Genomic DNA, 20,461 nt, shown 5'->3' on the forward strand with positions numbered 1-20,461 from the left:
AATGCCATTTTGTGATTCTCCGCAGAATTGGCTCCTTTCTGTTAAGTCCTATATCTGTTATACAATTCTAAATAATTATTTCTGATTGAGACGGCAAATTAATCATTCAGTGACGTGGGGGGTGGGGGAAACACGTGTCTAATTGGAGGTTGTGAAGTTCAGTGAAGTGATATTTTTAGCCTGGAAATGTCCAAATTCAGATATTTGGGTATCTTCCCCCTCCCATCTTTCCCCACCCCTCCCTCCTTGTTTTATTCTCTTTGACTTGACCCTTGGGTTCTCTTTCTTCCCCCTTTTCTAGTCTCTGTCTCATCCTCCCTACAGCTTCTCTCTCTCTCTCTCTCTGTCTCTTTCCTTTACCTCTTTCTCTCTTCTCTCATATATCGTTCTGATCCTATCAGTCAAGTGAGTATAAAAGTAGCGAGCAGGAGGCCCGAGGCCCCGCACCGGTAGCTGGTCCTGGCTCCGCCAGCTCTGGGCACTTTGGGGGAGGTGTTGGCGGCTGCCAGCTTCCTCGCCCAAGCAGTGGCCCTCGGAGCAGGTCGCGCTGCTGGCGGAGGAGTTGGGGTCTGAGAGGGGGTTCCGGGGCTTATTCAAATCCCATCCACTGCTGCTGTGATTCGCAGGGACTCGGCCTCCATATGGTAATGTGGGAGGGGGGGAGGCGAAGAGGGGAGGGAAGAGGAGGGTGGGGTGAGGGAGGGGTAGGGGTGGGAGGAGGGGGCTCCCGCACCGCGCGCGCTTCGCTGCTGGGCTGGGACAGAGCACCCGGACCCGCGGCGGCAGCGGCGGCGGCAGCGGCGCTCCCCACCCTCCGCCACAACACCCACCGTGCCAGCGAGCCACGGGCCGCGGGGTAAGCCACAGCGCGCACACGGCAGCGACCGTGACGGTTCCGAGGCCTCGGGTTACTACCATGCGCCAGTAAGGGAGATTAGAAACAGAAAAGGAGATTACACAGAGATCAGAGATAAGAGGTGTACCTCTCTGTGTCCCTTGTCACACAGCGCGTGCACACACATGTGTCTGTACAGACATGAACGCACAGACACCCATATATGCACACATCCCTAGCTACTGCACACATTCCTGGCTATGCCATTTAAATGTATGCACCGACACTGTGCCCTGCAGCGGGAGTTTGTTCAATGCCCGCATAAAGGCAGACAGGTATGTGCAGGGCCCAGGGAGGAAGAAACCGCCAGGAACGACTTCATCGCATTCAAACTCAGAGACTCTTAGCCTGTCGAATCGTTACACTCAGCCAAGTGCTCGCCAGAGACAGGCAGTTCTGCCAGCAGTGTGTGGAATTATGCAATTATTCACAAAATGTACTTTGGGAAATGTAATCTTGCTATATATGGCAAGGTAAGGACAACCTAAAGAATGAGTGTGCTTCCGCTTTTTAAGGTTTAACATGTAGCCTTCTGACCACTTTTTATTGGGTAACATATCATATGAGCACTTTGGTGTTGGCTCTAGAAAAACTACAGCCAGAGATAACACGGGGAATGCCTTCAGTATTAAGGTGCTAAAAATGGATGCTAGATAGTCCAGCGTGAAAGACAGCACACAGATGTGGTATGAAAGGGGAGGAAAGCCATGTGAATATTTATACATAAAAGCCTTGGGGTGGGCTGAGTCACGGCCTGAGTATCTGTGCAGGTAAGTCATTCATAAGAAAACTAATTACCTACCTGTACTCCAGCTTGTTTCATTGAATACGCTGCATGTGTGCATATGTGATGTTCTTTGTGGCTATGCAATTGTATATTTGGTCGTTTTAAAAATGATAGCCTTGGGAGAAATTTTTAAGTGGAATATATATACTTATATATGTATATATTTACATTGCCCCCACCAAGCCATTGTGCTTTTTATACATAATTGCTAGGAAAGAAAACCGATCCTAGCAACAGGATTACAACTGCTTGAAATCTAACTCAAGGCCTGTGTATTTTAGTGTAAATCAACGTGCTTAATATATTATGCGATTTTTGTTTATTTGTTTTCATTTCAAAGACAAGAAATAAGGATGCTTTTTGATCCAGATAAAGTCCCTCATTTCTAGCCCTATTAAGATGAAAATGAAACTCAGTAAAATTTGGATGTAGCAACTAAAGTGCAACATACAACATGGTTGAAAATGTCTTCCCAGCAGAAGGCTGTCCATTGCTGGATCTACACATTTTAAAAATAGATGTGCCCCCCCTCCGCCCAATAAGAAAGGATAGAAAGCACTGGGGCTGTACGTTTTAGTTCAGAATCTAAAAATTCTTTTGAAATCCTTAGAATCACTTGTTCATATATATGCATTATTTCAATACACTAGTCCCAAACAATGTTTTTGCTAAGATGAAGTTAATTAGACAATCAAACTTTCAGCCTTGAGCAATGGATAGATATTACAGCCTATCATGAAGTCATTCAGGAAAGGGAAAAAATGTGCTTTTCTTTTATAACCAAACCAAGAGGCTATACAGCTAGCATTGCATACATGACACATGTGCATATTTGGAACCTTAAATAAACAGAAGCAGGGAGGCAACTGCATACATATTAACTAGTAAAAGACAACAGTAGGCACTGGCCATAAACTACAGACAGAAAAGGACAAGAGAGACAGAGACACATAGTAAAATAGCAACAAAAAAAAGAGAGGGCAGAATAAACCGATAGAATCTGAACTTTTCGCGAATTAAAATATGCAAATATATATTTACATATGCATCAGTATTAAAATAATACACGCTGGAACCAACAAGAGCGGGAGCAGGAGGAGGAGAGAAAGAGTAGGAGGAGAGGAGGAGGAGGAGGAGGAGGAGGAGGAGGAGGAGGAAAGAATGGAGGAGCCGCGGAGCCCTGATTATGCATGGGCTGGAGCTGCCTCCTCTAACCTGTTCTTCTTCAAGCTGGGCAGCCAGCGGTCCTCAGCCGCCCACAGAACAGGAGCCGAAACAACCGTTCTCGAAGGCTACAGCGTTTATTTTTCTCTTTTGGGGGATTTTGGCGGTTGTTTCAGGGGCTCGCCAACTAGCCCCTTTAATTAAAAGCCTCAATAAAAGGCGTTTGCGCCCGGAATGTACCGGCTCCTCTCCGCGCAGGATTTGCATATTTTTTTAATGCCCTAATTTCCTTGATGTATGTAAATGTAGCCGGACGTAGAGGCAGACAGGGAGCTGACGTCAATGGACGTGACCTCGCAGCTAAACCTTGAACGTGAAGCCGGGCTGGGGGAAAACACGGAGCGGCAGCTAGTGGAACCCGCGAGCGCGGCAGCGGCGGCGGCTAAGCCAAGGCCCGAGAGGGCCTAGGGGGCTTGCGCTGACCTCTTGGGAGATCGGGCCACCGCTTCTCCCCACCGCGTGGGAGGCGCCCTGTCTCGCCAGCCTCCCGGGGCTACCCACTGGCTTTTATACTGTGCCTCCAACCTCGCCAAATACATGTTCTTTTGCGTCCCTAGGGGAGAAAAAAACCCTGCCAAAATACGCCCCCCCCCCGAAAAAAGCCTCAAGAAACCAAAACAGTAACATACACCAAACCAAGCCGAGCTCCCAAACGTTTAAGAAAAAGGGCTTTGACAATGGAACATCTTTGGGGGTGGTGGTGGTGTAATGGCTTCTCTCTACGAGAAAAGGAGGGGGAGACTGCAGACAACAGCACGTCACTTCTAAAACGCTATAAACTCTGCGTGTTCCCAGTACATTGCCCAGTACATTCCCAGTACTGGTGGGGTGTTATTGGTTTCGGTACCTGTTTACCTGTGCACTCTTTTTGCGCGTGGGCGTCATTGACCGCCGTGCCATTGTGCGCCTTTTAAAGCGATCCCACGCTCGTGTGTGTGTACGCGCGCGCGTGCGCGTGTGTGTACTCGCGCGCGCACGCGCGAGTCCTGGGAAGATACTTGGTTGATGAGCACCGAGGCAGACGCTGTGGGCGAGATCAGAAAGATCCGTCTTCTCTCCACGTTTGGGGCTTATTTGTTGGACCGTGTAGGCTGGTCTTGGGCTGGGGTTCGAGTTTCCCCTCTTTGAAGGGATGTACTACCGAAGGTACCCCTAGAACAGCCAGGCCTTTCGGATCGCTTCGTCGTGGTGGCGGCTGGAAAGGCAGGCAGCTCTGCGGCCACAGTCCTGGGCGCTGCCTTGGGGGCTTTGGCCTGATGTGTTTTTCATGGGAGCTACGCGCTTCAGAGAGGAGGTGGCGGCTCCTGGAGCGGGGGAGGGAGGAGTTCAGATTCACCGCGCTCCCTCCTCCCCTCCTGCCGCCTCAGCCTTCATTCTAGCTAGTGCGTGCCCACGCCCCGGGCGCGCGGGAGGAGGCGCGTTGGTACCTCCCTATGCCCGCCTCTTGCTTGCCACCCTCTCCAAGGCGGCTAAGGAAACGGTTGCTGGCTTTCCCAGAGCTGGGCCCCGGAAAGCCGAGAGCAGAGGGAGGGCAGGATCTTGACCGGTAAAGGAAGGGGCGCCAGAGGCCGCGGTGTCGGCTTCCCAGCCCTGCCCTCGGCTCTCGGAACAGCAGTTTCTTCCTTTCGTCTCGCAGCTCCAGCTTTGTCTTCCTGGCTTACCCTTGGCCACGGGGCCCCTACGCCGCGAGGGGAGTGTATACGTGTGCACGGAGGGCGGGCGTGCGCGGCAGGAGGGGGCCCACCCGCCAAGGGCACGCAAGGCTGTCTGTCCTGTTCTCGGGCTGCACTTGGCGGGAAAGCAGGGGGCCGCCGGCGGGGCTGTGCGCCTGCGGCTCACATTACCGCCTCCCTTCTCCCCCCCACTCCCGGTCACATTTACATACGGACCACTCGTTTGAATTTTTACAACCCCCGACCCACCCACCCCGCCACCGGTCGCACGCGCGCAGGCTCGGAGGTGTCGCCCCCGCGCGCCGACACCCCGCACCCAGGCTGCAGCCGGCCCGCAGCCCGCGAACAGGCCCAGCGAGCGGCACAGACCGCGATCCGAGGGTGGGTTCCTGCATCCCTACCTTCAGCACCCACCCCCCTGACGTCTGCACTCCTGGTGTTCCAGGAAGCCCCCCTCCAATGTCCCCACCCTTTCCTTTCTTCCTACACTTACCCCCACCCTCCCACCCCTCCCTCTGGAACACACATGCCCATCCACGCACACGCACGCTTTTTCTTTCTCCTCAAATAGATAACCCCTATGGCGAGTCCCTAGTACCTTTTGAATAGCTCTGGAGTTTAGAGAATAAAATCTTTATAATGTGTTGCTTGTCTTTAGCCAAACAGTTAACAACCACAATAAAAAGAAGGGGAGGAGTGAGGAAGGGAGCTTGAACCAAAAGACATTTCTTTGAAGAAAGAAAAGGGGGTGGGGAACTGCTGTCAAAAGGTCATTCTCCAAGTTTGTAAATAAAATTGCAAAGGGAATCCTGAAGAAAGCAGGAGAGGAAAGAAGGCAGGGCCGAAAAGACCCACAAGTTACATAAATGATGCATTGGAAAATAACGAGACAGGGCGATTTTTTTTAATGAGGCTAAAGAAAGCAAGAGAAAAAGGAACTGAGTGAAAAATTTTTAGAAAGAGGGAAAAGAAAAGGTAGAAAAGGCAAAAGAAGTTTCCAAAGAAATGTGTGCTTTGCGCCCTACAATAGGAAAATGTAGCCATTGCCCTTCTTCAGACGAGACATTTCTAATTTGTTCCGTCTGTCAGGAGGGGACCATGAGAGGTTTGGGTGCAAATTCATTATCTCTGGCAACGCAGAACGTAGTGTGGGGACTGAAAAAGACCGTGGCAATGGATGAACAATAGGGCTTCAGTTCATCAGTAACAAAAGCAGTGGGGAAATTGGTTGAGTTTCAGAGCACGTCCTCCTCGGCAGAGGGGGCTGGACTAGACCTTGGACAGCCCCCCCAAAAACTTGCCGAGCCTCACACACACCACTTCACTCTCCACTCCGAGGCTCAGGGAGCAAGTGCATGCATTGGGGGGGGGGGGAATTGGCTTTCCCCCCCTCTTTCGTCTTTTGCATCCAGCTCCCTTTCCCCAGAAGGGAAGGCCCGCTTAAACTCTTTTAGACGCAATCAAACAAGAATCACCGTGTGGAACTGAGCGGCAGTTTTAAATGTGCGAAGCAGAGAGATGATCTGGAGAAAGGAAAAAAAAAATTTTTTTTTTTTTTTGGAGACGCGGAAAAGAGCCTGTTTTGTGTGCTGCGGCCGCGCTGTGACTCTGGATCTTGTTTCCTTGCGGGTGCCTCGATTCCTGCCCAGCTGGATTTGGGGGACAACACTGCTTGGCGCAGGGAGGACAGCAAGTGAGTACCTTGGCGGCCCGCAGGCGGCAGCTCGGCCTGCGGCGTGGAGCCAACCGTGCTCGCCGCGGCCCCACGCCCGCGCCCCCCACCTTGCCCGCGGGCCGCGGAACCCCGCCGCGGGCCGCTCCGAGGGCCAGTCCGGGGCTTTGCTGCAGCTAATTGATTGTGTGCCTGGGATGCTAAACCTGTTGATCTCTTGAGTTGTCTGGACCGGGACTGTTAATTATCCAAGGACCTGACTCGCCAGCGGAGAGAGATGCCAGGAACATTTGGCAGTGGAAAGGGTGATTTTTTTGTATGTAATTTTATAGGGATTGTCGTGGGGCTTTCTGTTTTTAAACCCAGAGCAACAACAGTTGTATTTTGCGACCCTGGATTAAGGAGTCGCCTTTTGAGGAATTCTCCTCGTAATCGCCCCAAAGTTGCAATTACCTGTCAATGAAGCCAGGGCCTGATTGGATCCTGGTGGAAAACTTATGGGTAGTAGTTCCCTAGATTTGGTGCACTTTCCCTTCCTTTATCTCGTCGCCTTTTGGATTTGGGGAGATGAGAAGCCAGTTGACTGGCTTATCCGAAGTACAGATTCATCAAGATGCAACCTTTGCGGCTAGTTATGGGGATTTGTAGCGTGTCTGCCAAACGACCCTCCGGTATCTGAGCGGAACCTCAGTTTGCTGGGAGCTCAGTCTGGGCTGCTGGAGGCCCGACCTCCCTCCCCTCCGTGGAATCCTAAGTCCGAGAGAACCTGGGGCGGGGGTGAGGGGTGGGGGACGGGACTGGGGCAATGTATTTGCATTACAGTCTGCGGCGTTTTCTCTTGCAAATGTACCCGGGGTGCTTGAATAGGGGACTGTCCTGAGGGGTCGGGTCAGCAGAGGAATTGGTCAGAAGTTAGACAGCAGGCCCTGTCAAGTCACGGCCACGGCCATGGACCCCTTTTAGAGCCATAGTTGCCTTGGGCCTAGAAGAGCAGAGCGGGATCCAGTTTCCTTCCTTTTCACGTTTCCACCTCTGCTGACCACCTCCCTCCCCACCTTGACACCAGTAATGAGGGCACTGTCTGAGGACGCTAGCTCCCACTGAGCCAGTGTAGCCCTTACTTTCATTTTGCAAAACCAATAGCCCCACCCAGCCATTCCAAAATAACAATAAACATGAGAGATCGTACAAGGAAAGCAGCCTATTTGGGGGAGTGTAAGACTTCTAGAATACTGGGTTGTGAGGGGGTGGGGGAAGGGAAGAGAAAAATTCTCCACTTTACAGCAATCAGGTTTTACATTATTCATTGATTTACTAGAGGAAGGAACCAATCAGGAGCCATAGATATGAATGCACATCTCACCGTGCTGTGGCCTTACAGTAAACTATTTGCATCTTTCTAATGGATTATATATTTATCTAGGGATTCCCATTGTTTGAAAGGCCTGGGAATTCAGTCTCTTCAACATTTAGAAAATAAGACTTTGTTATAGTCCGAAAATCTTTAGATGGAAAGACTCTCCCTGCTCTTTTGTATGGCAGGTTACAGTGTTCAAATCCCTGATGTTTCTTAAGAGTCCCCTCTTCCAAGCTAAAAAGAAAAGAAAAGGAGAAAGAAAATATTAATTTCTCAAACCCCTCCAGATTCTGCATATTTTGCAATCCCATTATCAGGCATGTCTCCATTTAAATGCAAATTAGCATATTTAACCCTGTGGGTGCTGAAGCCTAAGCTATATTGTACTGGGGTTTTATGGAATCTCTTGGCATTTTAAGACATTATGGCAATTGAAATACTTTAAATGAAACCAAATCAAGGCATGATTATATATATATTAAAACTGTGATCATTTGTTTTCTTGACTATTTTTCAGATGAAACTACAAAGAAGCATAAAATGAATAGACAATCCAAGCAAGCAAAGGTAATTTAAATTTTTACATTTGATAGAATCAAAGCCATGCACAAAATCAAAATAGAACATTCTTTGCTTGGTTGCAGGTCTGCAGTGTTTTGCACACATCCTTCTTGCAATAAATAGACTTCCAGAAAAATCTAAGTATTCATATATGCAAGGTTTTTTATCCCTGTAGGTAATCTTTGTGTGTTATATATTACGCATAACACAAATATAACATGTAACTGCCTATAAAAAAGAAATTTGGAATATAGGAAAATAATAAGACACTTTTATTAGAAAGTAAGCTAGTCAAGTACCTTGTCTGAACTATACAAATCACTGTAATTAAATGGCTTTTATGTAGGAAATGGTAGTCTTAACCACATTAGTGAACTGTGGTTTACATGCATGAGAATCATACAGAACAAATATTAAAAGGGGATTTGTGTGATAGGCCAACTGTGTGTCATTCTGCAGTTGTCTGAACAAGATGCTAAGAGGTATTCTAAATATTAGTGACAAACCTGATGTATATGCATTTATGAAATAGCCTATTTCTGATCCCAATATGTAGATAATCATAACTTTAAAAAAACACCTTAAGTATAGATTGTTTATTCCTAAGAAAATCAGGATGCCTCAGCTCATGTTTCAGCCATCTGGAGACATAAAAAAAGATTAGAAAGCAAGCATGACAATCACGTTCTAATCTAGTGGCTATTAATGGGAATTTATTAGAGAGTGTGCAGACAAATCTTTTGAGCTCAGTATCTCCTCAATATGCAGGTTTCAAGTGTTTTGTAGTTCAGCTAAATATCTTTTTTTTAAGAGCAGAACTATCTGAAATGAAAACATGTAGGTATTAATAGTTGCTTGTAATGTGTGGCAACAGCACTAGGAATCTTTGCAACAGCAAAATTGCTTCAACTTGTCTCACACCCCAGATAAAATACAAGCCTTGACACTGTATGTGATCTACCATGATATGAACTGTGTCTACAGTCAAATTATTCAGGTACTGTGTGTTAAGCCTTCCTGTGTATGTTTTATTTCCCCATGCTAAGAGAGGTGATAGAAATGCAAAATATTTAATTGGCGATATATGGTTATTGAACAGGCTGCTTATAGTCTTCAAGTTGGCTATATGCACTTGCTTGGGCTTTCAGACTGACTCTCTGGTATATGTGATAGAGATGGGGGTAGATTGCCATGGAAAATGCTATTTTAAGACCCTATCATCTGGAGCTTTTAATTGCAGAAGCATGTCAGATGTTCAAGGGTTTTCATTATAGGTACTTTTGGTCTGAAAATGCATTTAATTTTTGAATGTGTGGATATGTAGCCACATTACCTTGTAAACCACACGAAATGGGGTTGGTAAACACAGACATACTTATATCCTGCCCAAGCATGTATTAAGCAAAATGAGGCTCTAAAAGTACCTGGAATCTCTTAAGGCTTCGAATTCAGGGATTTAATTCATAGGGTCACATGCTTGCTTTATATAATATATGCTAAGTCATTAATGATTCTGCTTCTAGGGTTTGGAAAATGAGGCAACAATACTCTCTATCTTCCCAGGCAGCAAAGCTTATCAAGCTTTTACATAATGTCAGAGTGGCCTGTGCTGAATTTTTATCCCATATTTTGTGTTGTGATCTTAGTTCAAGAAGGACCAATAACTTCATGGAGTGTGTTTCTCTGAATTAGTTTGTAGTTTGCATATACTTTTAAAAACAACCCAATGCATTAGTTTTTAAAATCAGATCTCTTATACCATAATTTGATAAGAAAAATAGATGTGTGTTTTCCACACATCCAGCTTAGTCATTTTCTAAATAGTCAACACTAGAATTCTCACACACAACAATAAATGCACACTTAAAAAGTAAAGAAAAAACTGGCAATTGTGGTATTAAGTCATATCTTTAATTTATGTGGTATTCTCTTAAATGGTGGGTTTCTTAGCCATGCTGTTTTTTTCTTCATTTGCCATTCTTTTCTATAGGGTTTGCATGTGTGCTTTGTAGGTAATTAAGCATGTTCACACTAATGTGTTAAATAAATTAATTACTGAATTGGTGCAATAGTATATGTTAGTTCTGAAAAGTGTTCTGGTCATTGAGGGAGATAGTCAACCCATAGAAATAAGAATCTTTGGATGGGTTAGTGATCTGTAAAATGAATATGAGGATTTATGACATTTTCTTATAGCATATATTTTAAAGAATAGTAACATTGCCCTACATAACTCATCATTTTGAAAACACAAAAAGCAAGCCCTAAGGTTCACCTTTGGTGATAAGCATCTTATGAAGATTGCATCTGAGCTATTCTGTCGAGGGGCACCTGAGTTCATGGAAAATTCCATTATCTTTTCATTTCACTCTTCCATGAACTTTTTGAAGCCCTGTCATACATATTATAGATGCAATAGACAAAACTTGCAAATTACAAAGGAGAGAAGGGAAAGAAAAGACTCTCTTCAGGGATCATTTTTACTTTAGAAAGTCTAAGAAAAGGATTGAGGTGAATTAATAACACAGCACATACACAGCCCCCCCACTAGGAGGAAGGCATGGGTGCTGAGGGGGAGGAAGGGATAGTCTTATGCTTTTAACATCCAGGTGTTCTATCTTTATTTTCCAAGTTGTGAAATATACTATTTTTAAAAAGTAATTTCATAATCAATACGAATACATTTGGCTCTTCTGTGTGAATACCACTGTTTAAAACCGGAAGACAAAGGCTCAGCGTTTTTATTACAGCAGAGTTAGGTACATTAGAAAAGATTGCTGGGATGTTTACCTGTGCTGCATTCTAACACATGCACACACCTTCTACACAGAGTCAGTTTAAAAAACATCAGGATGGAGTCCACTTGCACAGAGCATTCAGTTTGAACTTAAGAACAAAATACGCTGCCCTAAAACCAGGAGCGAGCTGTGAAGCCCTTAAAAACACACCACCAGAGCAAATGGTCAATGTAATCACACATCGACTCACTGCGTAAAACAGATCTGATTCCCAGTCCCAGAAAGCAAGGCCCTGCTTTAAGCAATAGCAAAGTGCCTTCCATCTGTCTGCCTATGCAATCTGCCAGAAGAGAAATGCAGGCAAAGACGTTCGTTCCCCAGATCTGAAATGCTTTTATCTGTCCTTAGAGAGAGATTTCGCCCAGTCTTTGGATATTAGAGCGATCGACACTAGCACGGAGGAGGTAAAAGGCCGCGGGTTGCTTTTCCAAGAGCGGTCGGTAGCGCTAACGGAAGAGATGTGGGTTGAGAAAATAGAGCTGGTTGCAATGCTGCAGCGACTGCTGCCGTGGCTCCGGCTGCAGGCTGCAGGCTGGGGCGGTTTGCTGATCACTGATGCATATCAATAATAGCGTACTTGAGATTTCTCATGACATCATCATTACCTTGGTCTCCCGTGGTCTCGAACCTTTGACCTTGCCGGGCTGGTCCACATTTTGGCGGTGAAAGCCCCTCCAATGACGGTCCTTTTTTCCTTCTTTCAGACCGGGGGCAGCAGCAAGCCAGCAAGACGGCATCTTCTCCTCCCCAGCCTAGAAGCCCTGTGAAATCGAGGATCTTCCCCCTAAAACACACACACACAAGATGTGTGCAATCAAGCTGCCACCGCTTGGTTAAAAAAAAAAAAGCTCATGCTGCCTAACCCCAAAGGATCAGGAGCAGATCCTTGAATCAGCTGTCACTTCTTCTATAGACTGGAATGTTTTGTTTTGTTTTGTGTTTTTTCTTCCTTCCTCCTTAACCTGCGCTGGAAAATTGCCTTTGGCTTTATACATCTCTATAGAGGGAGGCTAAAGAGTCTTGCGTGAGAATGAAGCCATTTACAATGCAAATAGAGGCCCGTGAAGGGATGAAGGCTGCTGCTTACTCTTAACTGCTTGCTGCACCGTAATAGCTGGTTTTATTTTCTGATATTCATAGATGAATTGTTGGCTGACGCTGCCGGAGATTACTTGCTGAAAAGAGAAAAAAAAAAAAGTTCGGAATAAACTTTGAAGGCACCAGACCTCGTTTGGATGTTTTAGCTGCACACACACAAACAGAAACCAGGTCATATTTACACACAAGAAAGGAGGAATCTTAAGAGGCAAGTCTCCTGGAGGACTACTCTCCGCTGCTGCCCGAGAGGACCAACACCTGGAGTATGGCCGGAGGAAGACCAAGAGGCCATGTGAGGGAAGCGAGTTGTTATCTTTGGTTATCTAGCTGTATGAGTGTATTGGTCTTCATAAAGCTAGATAACCGAAAGTAAAAACTCCTTCAAGATCGCCGGGGAGCGTGTGAGAATGAAAGACTGCAACCAAGAGACAGTAAATACCAAAAGGTCAGGACTACTTATTGCATCTAACTTTGTGTTTGGTTGGCTGGCTGGTTGGTTTCCTTATGATTAAAGATGGGATGAGAGGAAATTAAGCGACCCACCTATGATGATCTATAAAGACGCCAGATTCTCTGAGAGGGGTCGCTAATGCTGCCGATGCAGATGCAGGTGCAACTTGTTCTATTTAAGGCAGAAGTTTATATCCGAGGGGTCTTGTTTGTTTGTGTTTTGTTTTCTTTTCAGTCATTTATTTATTGCTTTATTAAGAAAGGTGTTGTAGAGGTGCCTGGCACTTAGTTTTAAAATGATCCCTTCATATGTATGTAGATTCAGTCAGTTCCCCTACTGAGGTTTCCCCTCCCCCACAAAATGTGAAGCTTGTCATTGGAAATTCTTTCACATGCATTTGGGCTGCATTTCACGTGAGTTGAAATCAGGAGCTGAAAAAAGTTTATACTGAAAGGTTAATAATTTCTATCTACTGAGGATTTAGAGCTAGCAAGGTACATGGAGAGAGAGAGAAAGAGAGAGAGAGCGAGCAAAGGCTGATTTTTTTTTATTCTTCTATTCAAAATACAAGGACAGATGCTTCTCTGTTCCAAGAGGGTTTCCTTGAGGAAGCTACTGAAGCAGAAAGACATGATGGAGACGAGATCGCCTCCCCTCTTGTCAAAGTGTTAAAAAAATGTTCTGTCTCACTCTGCGCCTAGCATTGGAAGTGAAAGTGACATTTACGCCACAACCCACGTGTGCGCCTCCTCTCTTTTTGTTTCAGGATGATCAGGTCTATCCAGGAAACAGCTCTGGCATCCCAAACTGAAATAATTAGGACGTATATAGACCTGACAAAAATGGAAAGGGGGTGGGGGATCTGAGGGTCTGTCTTGCCTAATTGATTCCGCTAAACGGAACGCAGGAGATGTGAACGGCAGGACGCTCCGATTCCCACGCTCGGGGGCAAGTGGTAAAGCGGGGCCCAGCAGCCTATGACAGACAGCCCTGTTTGGGGGGGGGGGGGCGTATGAAAAAAACATCAAGTGCACACACCATACTCATCTCCATCACTTAAGAAAGTAGAGGCATTTCCCACCCACAGCCATCTGCAGCCTCCCAAATGGCAGCTCCAACTGGTCTGTAGCTGTTGCTTGCTGCCTGCTTCTGTTCATTTTATAACCGCTGCTTACTCTGGCCATAATTCAGTTTGGCTTTCTTATTGAGTTGAGATTTCCAAAATTCGGGGAAAGTTGGTAGAAAGTGATCCTATGAAAGGCTCATTACTGCTTACCTACCCCTCATGACAAATTCCCACTTTGTACTTGGGGCCTTGTGACGACCTCATGGCTTTTGTTTAAGGTGGGCTATATATTTGAAAATAAATATTTGGGTAGAGCAGTCATTCTATGACTTCATCAGGCTGCTTCTCGAGGAACTTGGCTTAATTACGCTTAGTAGACACACTGAGTGTACAGCGTTAAAATCATCAGCCTGTTTAGTTACAATAACCAGGTAATAATAGGTTTCTTTGGGGGTAGTGCAAGGCAGCTGCATTCTAAATAATCATATTTATTGAATCTCAAAGTAACTGTGCTTAATAGAAAACGTGGATGCTTGCTGGCCCCCCCATTGCAGTTTTTTCCACGGGTCAGCAAGCAAACGTCTGCATAGGCATTTACATGTAAATACAAACTTGGCCATCAGAAAATCCCCAGAATGGCCTGCTATCTTCCCTGGGGCCTAGACAGTTTACAATCCCACTTAGACCATCTTTCTTCAAAAGCGCTGTATTTTCCTTTGTAGCTTCAACTCCTTGTAAGGCTTCAGAATTGGAGAAGCTTGTAAAATCACTATTAGTTTCTGTTAGAAACTCAGAGACTTTATTAATGTAAATTCCCAATTTGGCTGCTGAACACGTGCCAGAGTTTTACTACTGTAGTGACCATTGCGAAGACCCTTGTTTATTTACATTTGAAGCACTGTTTGTGCAAACAACCTTTCATTGTTAAGTGCCTGTATTCCTTTCATTTACTTCATGTCCAGGGGTGCTATTTACCTAGAACCATTGTCTACTACAATTAACATTTACATTACAAAGTGTGTGGTTCTCTTTCTCAAGGAGGTTCAATTAAGGCAATAAGATGTTTGCTGGGGAAACCTATTGTTTACTGAAAGCCCTCAATGGAGTCAAATTACTGAAGCATTTGCCTACATCTTGGTCTTTTATGGAAATGTGTTAAATATAACATCTAAGGAAAATAAACAATATTATAATTATGTGTTTGCCATTGTCATATCAAAGTTACTTTGTATCATACTAATGTTACATGACTTATCGATCAATAAAAATGCATTTCAATGTTATTATTTTCATTTTATTTTTTGCTGTTCCACAGCTCTGGCTGCAACATGTCCCCAATTTTTCTTTTTTCTATTACACATCAAACTTCTGACATTTTGTTTTATTTGTGTGTGTTTAAGAGAGGTACTGTATCTGAGCTTGGGCCTAAAGGGTATTCGAGATAAATTCTACAATGACCTTATATTAAGGTGATATTTCTTAGAAATCTGAAATATTCCAAAGGCATGAACATTTAAGTCAAAAGAAGTGTAAATATCAGTTCAGTAGTTCTTTGAAAGTTAGTTTTAACATTGGAAGAAGCAGGATCAAGTTTATGTAGCATACCACTGCATTGTAAAACAGTTGGGAGTGAAGTTGCTGGTTGCGTGAGTGTGCATGTTAACTAGTGGGAACGAAGCTCAGTCTTTGTGAAAGGGGAGCAGCAGATTGCTGTGCAAGGCCAATGTTAAAAAGGCAGCTGAATTTAACACCATCTGGAAGAAAAGATCCCTTCACGACTTTCTCACACCGTCAGACAAAACTAGTGTCTCTTGTTCCGAGCCCTTGTCTATGCAACCATACAATACTGAGTCATTATACTTTTGCTGAGAGAAAATTTGAGAACACAATATGGGTAACCAGTGAATGACCAAGTTTCATTGTGCCCGCTTAAGTCGATTGAAATCTACGTCTAGAGCTATGAATGGTAGTATTGTTTTCCTCACCAGGGCTGTACTAAATGTCAGCACAGTGTAAAGAAAAACTTGAAGTCTGCAAATAACTTACCAGATCTCAATTATAATATTTTCCCACACTAGAACTAATATCATTGAGAGGGGCTACATTGCAGAAAATACAAAAAGAAACAACAACAACAAAAAGAGAGAGCGTTCATTTAAAAGTTATTTTATCTAGATAAACATTTAAATTTTCTGATGAGAACTTCAATTCAGGCTGTAGACTGGGTGGACAAGTGGAATTCCTTGCTAGGAAGTTCAAGTTACAAATATGCTTTTTGTCCAACTAAAAATAGAATACAACAAACATGTAGCCCCATCCAACACCCTCTCTTCTTAAATAGAAACAGATTGTAGTTGGGATTGATCGCTTGGGTTTTGCTTAGAATTGTTAGTGTGACTCTAGTTTAAATACTACTTTGAATTTTGACAAACATGGCTCTTTCAAAGTTTGCCAGGATGATTGACGTGGAAAAGAACATAGCAGGCGTTCATTTCCAAAAAGATACAGGAATCTTCTGGCACCTGCTTAGGTGGATTTGGGTGCCCTCAGAAATATACCTCCCCTTTACACTCCACCTTCCCTCCATCCTCGAACATTTTTTTCTTCTCATTTTGTGTGCAAATCAGTTATTATTTTTAGGCTTAACCCTCACATAATGCATTCGACTGCAAACACTCAGAAAAAGGAAACAAAAACAGTTCAAAGAGAGCAAAAGGAGTTGGTTGTGTATGTTTTATTAGGATGTCTATTTTAAATATAATTGACTTTGCAATTTTGTTATTGTGTCACCAAGTGTCGTATAGTTCTTAACATGTAAGTGCAAAACAATGAGTAATTGCTGTTTTGCTGAATAATACATCTGAGTTGCCAACGTCAAAGGTATTATTTTGTGTATTTCTAAACAAGGATGTTAACTGCAGGTTTTGACATCTAGAATCTTTTCATGAAATACTCAGAAACAGGCCAATTAAATGATACCTGTAAAAGTAAATATAAAGATACAACCAACTTATTTTCCTTGTCCTACTTTATGATGCCAGAAAATTAATCATGAAAAGTCACTCAGGGATAGAATTATAAAAGATGAAACTTAAAATTACAATCATACAGAAAGTGGGAAGCAACAACAGAACCGGAAATTGGATAGAGGTCAGGAAGGTGCACAGGAAGTCTTTCTGTGGGTATATTCTTCAGCATCAGCTCCCTACGGAAGTTACCACTGATATGCATAATAATGAGACAAATGCATTATTTATAGTCCTGATGGATTATTTTTCCAAAGTGACTTTTCTCTTCACCATCCTGAACATCAGAGTTCTTCTGTCAGTGTTATGTTTATTTAAAAAAATTAAAATGGTTTCCTGATTTGGAAAAAATAGGAATTCTAATTTGTTTTTGTGTAATCTTTGATGAAAGTCAAATCACTTTTAATAGCAAGTTGTAGATAAGTATGAGTACATCTGAAAGTCATAAACACTCTTCCTATTCATAGAGTATATATAAACAAGCAGGACAATAAAAAAATAGAGTTGAGCCCCCAAAGTTCTATTTTCCATATGTCTAGGAAATGAATGAGAAAAGATTGTGTAACTGTGTATCTAGTTTTTGTCTATCGGCCTACACCACTGGAAAAGTCATTGTGACCTAGGAATCTTGATACCCTTTTGACACCCTTGTCCTGCTATGACTTACCTTTTCCTTAAGTACCTTGAGTAAGTAAAACACACTGTACATAGGAGGTTGCACTTGACTGGCTGTTGGATGTGGTATTGGTGAGCTAGACAAATTGGGACAAGGGGTCCTTTGATTCTAAGGACCAACTAATTAGCATCAAAGTTACTGAGTAAAGGGATATTTGTAATACTCTCTCTTTTTCAAAGGCTGGTCAATTGTTTTAACACTTGCACTTCCAGATAGTTAAACACTAGTAGAGCCATCCATGTAAGGCATTTCTTCAGTGTCTCCGGATTTTAATGGATAGCTTTGTTACCCAGCTTCTCTGTTCACTGGTTTCTTCAGCAGACGTTAAACAACCTAGCACAGAACAGAAAGCTCCATTCCCATTTGCTTAGAGAACCCATCTCTCCTCTTCTGGGAATTGTTTTGACTTCACTGTGGAATTAATTCCAAAGACGATGAACGGAAGTGAACAGGGTATCTTTGTGATTGCAGCTAAGGACTATCAGCCAGCCATCCATCAGGACCAGGGGAGTTTTAGTGCACTTCCTCAGAAAGGTGATGACCATCTTTGAGGTGGGAGCTTGCGGCCAACTATCAGACTACAGGGGGTAGGGCTTTCCAAAGCACAGATAACCGACTTTATTCAGGGACATAGAGAGTTCTGAGCCACCTCACTGGGCTTGGTGGTTTGACTCGGTTTCAGCAGAGCGCTGGAGCAACCCAGGCCAGGGATCTAAAAATAGACGGGCTCAGCAGCCGTGTTGCAAGGTGCTTGGCGTGGGCGGCGCGCCGAGGGGACGGCAGACTGGTTGCGGAAGTAGCTGGGCGAGGCAGTGGCTGCGGCGCAGGCGGCTGGCCCGCCGCTGGGCACGACGCCTCCGGGTGACCGCCAACAGCCAGAGTCCTCCCGCAGCTGCTCGCTGCTCTCGCTTGAAAGTCGGCGTCTGATTGGTGTTTCCCGGGAGACGGGCTGCCAGGGCAGCCGGAGCTGGTGCGCCGGCGCGCACGTTCCCCGCGCTGGCGCGCGCTCCCGCACCGGCGCGCGACTTACCGGGAGGCCGGGGGCGCGCTGCAGCCCGGGCAGCGAGCGGGGCCGCCTCCTACCTCCCGCTCCGCCCCCCTCCGGGAGTCCTGCCAATGGATGCGACAGAACGGGGCCTCGCGTCTCCTCCGCACCTGGCACGCTGGGTTGCATCCACGAGGACTATTCTGTGTGGTTGTTTTTGCCTGCCCTTCGGCCCCTCTCCAGGGACGCGACGCCTCCCTCGGCGCCAGCTCGGGCTGCAGTTGCTTAGAAATCCCTGGGTTGAGTTAGTGACTGGGGATGGCGTCGGGGTATAGTCGCACGAGGACGTGGGTTGGAGGCTCCAGAAAGGCAACCTTTCCCAGCAGCCCCACTGCCTCGCTGCCCCTTCCTGAAGCTAGCAGACAGCTTTCCACTGAGGACACTTTCTCCAGTTCTGCTCAGACTTCTTCCCTGGATAAGGGATATTGTCCCCTGCCCCCCTCCCCTCCTCCAGCCCATTCATTTTTGAACCGAGGGAAAAGTTGCCTAGGGATGGAGTCTGTCGGGCAGATCCTTGGGAAAGGACATTTTGTGAATCGCGAGCTGGGATTGGTGAGCGCACCCCTCTGGAAGTCCTTCGCTAGAGCAACTTCCACCACGCTTTGGACCCCATAGCCCATTAATGACTCTTGGTGCACCACTCCCCACCCCCAGCCCATCAGATTTGCTGGAAATATTAAGCCCCTTGTTGGATGCATACAGTAGAAATTGTTCAGAGATTACTTTAAAAAGAGATCTGGGTCTTAAACACTTAGTAAAGCCAGTTAATAACATCATGCATGGACATTTAAACTTGTTGTACGTTGCAGAGAGGATTAGCGGGAAGTCACGCTGTGCGCAGCTAATGATACCATCTTAGCTCTGACCGGGCTAAATCCACCTCTACGGTCTGGCGCAGGTCTGGCTTGGTGGCCCTTGGGCAAGGGTAGGAAGGGGGAACGTCTTGGGAACTGGGAGAAAGGGGCGGGGGGTGGGGTGAGGAGTGGGAGGGGGGGATAGGAGCCCACGCCTCGGTCCGAGCGTCAGGTGATCAAGTCTGGCCCTGGCAAACTTCAGTAGGTCCTGGTGTTGAATGGAGACACCGGGGCGAGGGGGATCCCGCTGCGGGGTGCGTACTGATGAGCTATGGGCTTAGTGATACTAAAGGGCACCAGTCTGCTTGTAAAGCAGTTTAGATTCCATTAACTAAAGGCTGTTCCCAAGGTCAGTTGCAAGCTCAGGTGAGGCTGAAAGTTTCTAAAGGTGATGGCTTTTTGCGGCTATCTATTTGCATTACAAAGGCCTTTAACTTTCAGTCCCTCTTCTACAAAAAGTAGTCAAACTCTAGATTTCACAGGTATATTATTATTCACAACTTCCTGTCATAGGTGAGCCCAACTGGTTTTAAACAAATCACAGTTTTAAGGCAGTTAGTGATTACCTCATGACAGGGCCAATTAGCAATAATCTTGGGGAAATTCTTGAAAAATGCTGTGTTATTAAAATCCCCATTTCACGATATTCATTTGTTGTCACTAAGCAGCTGCCTGATGGATTTCTTGTGGCCTATGAGTTTTTTAATAGTTACTGGCCTTGGGAAAACAAGCTGTACGGAGAATTTTAACTGCCATTTGGCTCTTGGCATTATTTTTTATGTTTTGGTTTTAAATTCAAACTTGAGAAGATTAAAATGTTTGTGTCATGTATCATTAATAGCTGGTAGGAGATTGGATAGAGCTCTAGTAATGGGTGAGAACCTTTAAGGAGATAGTAAGAGGTCCACTTGGGGGGAAGGGGTGGGTGTTAGAAAGCAAGGAATCAACAAGAATACTTTCTGTGAATCAGCCACGAATAATGACTCAGAAGATATTACCCATAGTGTCTCTTAAATCTTCATCTTTTAAGAAATAATATCTATCCACATAGATTTTATATGTACACACACACCTGTACCTAAATATGAGTGGAATATACTGGAAAGGGGAAATTTCTAACAAGTTATGGTTAAGAATTTCACGTAATAAATAGTTAAAATATAAATTATGTATTTATCAACCCTGCTTTAATGAAAGAAACTTTTCATTTTTTTAAATCGTTTTATTGGGGGCTCATACGACTCTTATCACAATCCATACATACATCAATTGTGTAAA

General features: G+C 45.0%; 1 long non-coding RNA gene across 1 annotated transcript; it reads left to right on the forward strand.

Moving 5' to 3' along the window:
* The first annotated feature begins 6,130 nt into the window (after positions 1 to 6,130).
* LOC101661088 lies at positions 6,131 to 14,865 on the forward strand. Its single transcript, XR_193629.2, has 3 exons — positions 6,131 to 6,272; positions 8,126 to 8,175; positions 11,672 to 14,865. It is a non-coding gene; the product is annotated as an uncharacterized LOC101661088 (long non-coding RNA).
* Positions 14,866 to 20,461: the final 5,596 nt, after the last annotated feature.

This window comes from Echinops telfairi, unplaced genomic scaffold (assembly GCF_000313985.2).
Source record: "Echinops telfairi isolate 266 unplaced genomic scaffold, ASM31398v2 ScPeMD7_7469;HRSCAF=8507_1, whole genome shotgun sequence".
Lineage (NCBI taxonomy): Eukaryota > Metazoa > Chordata > Mammalia > Afrosoricida > Tenrecidae > Echinops > Echinops telfairi.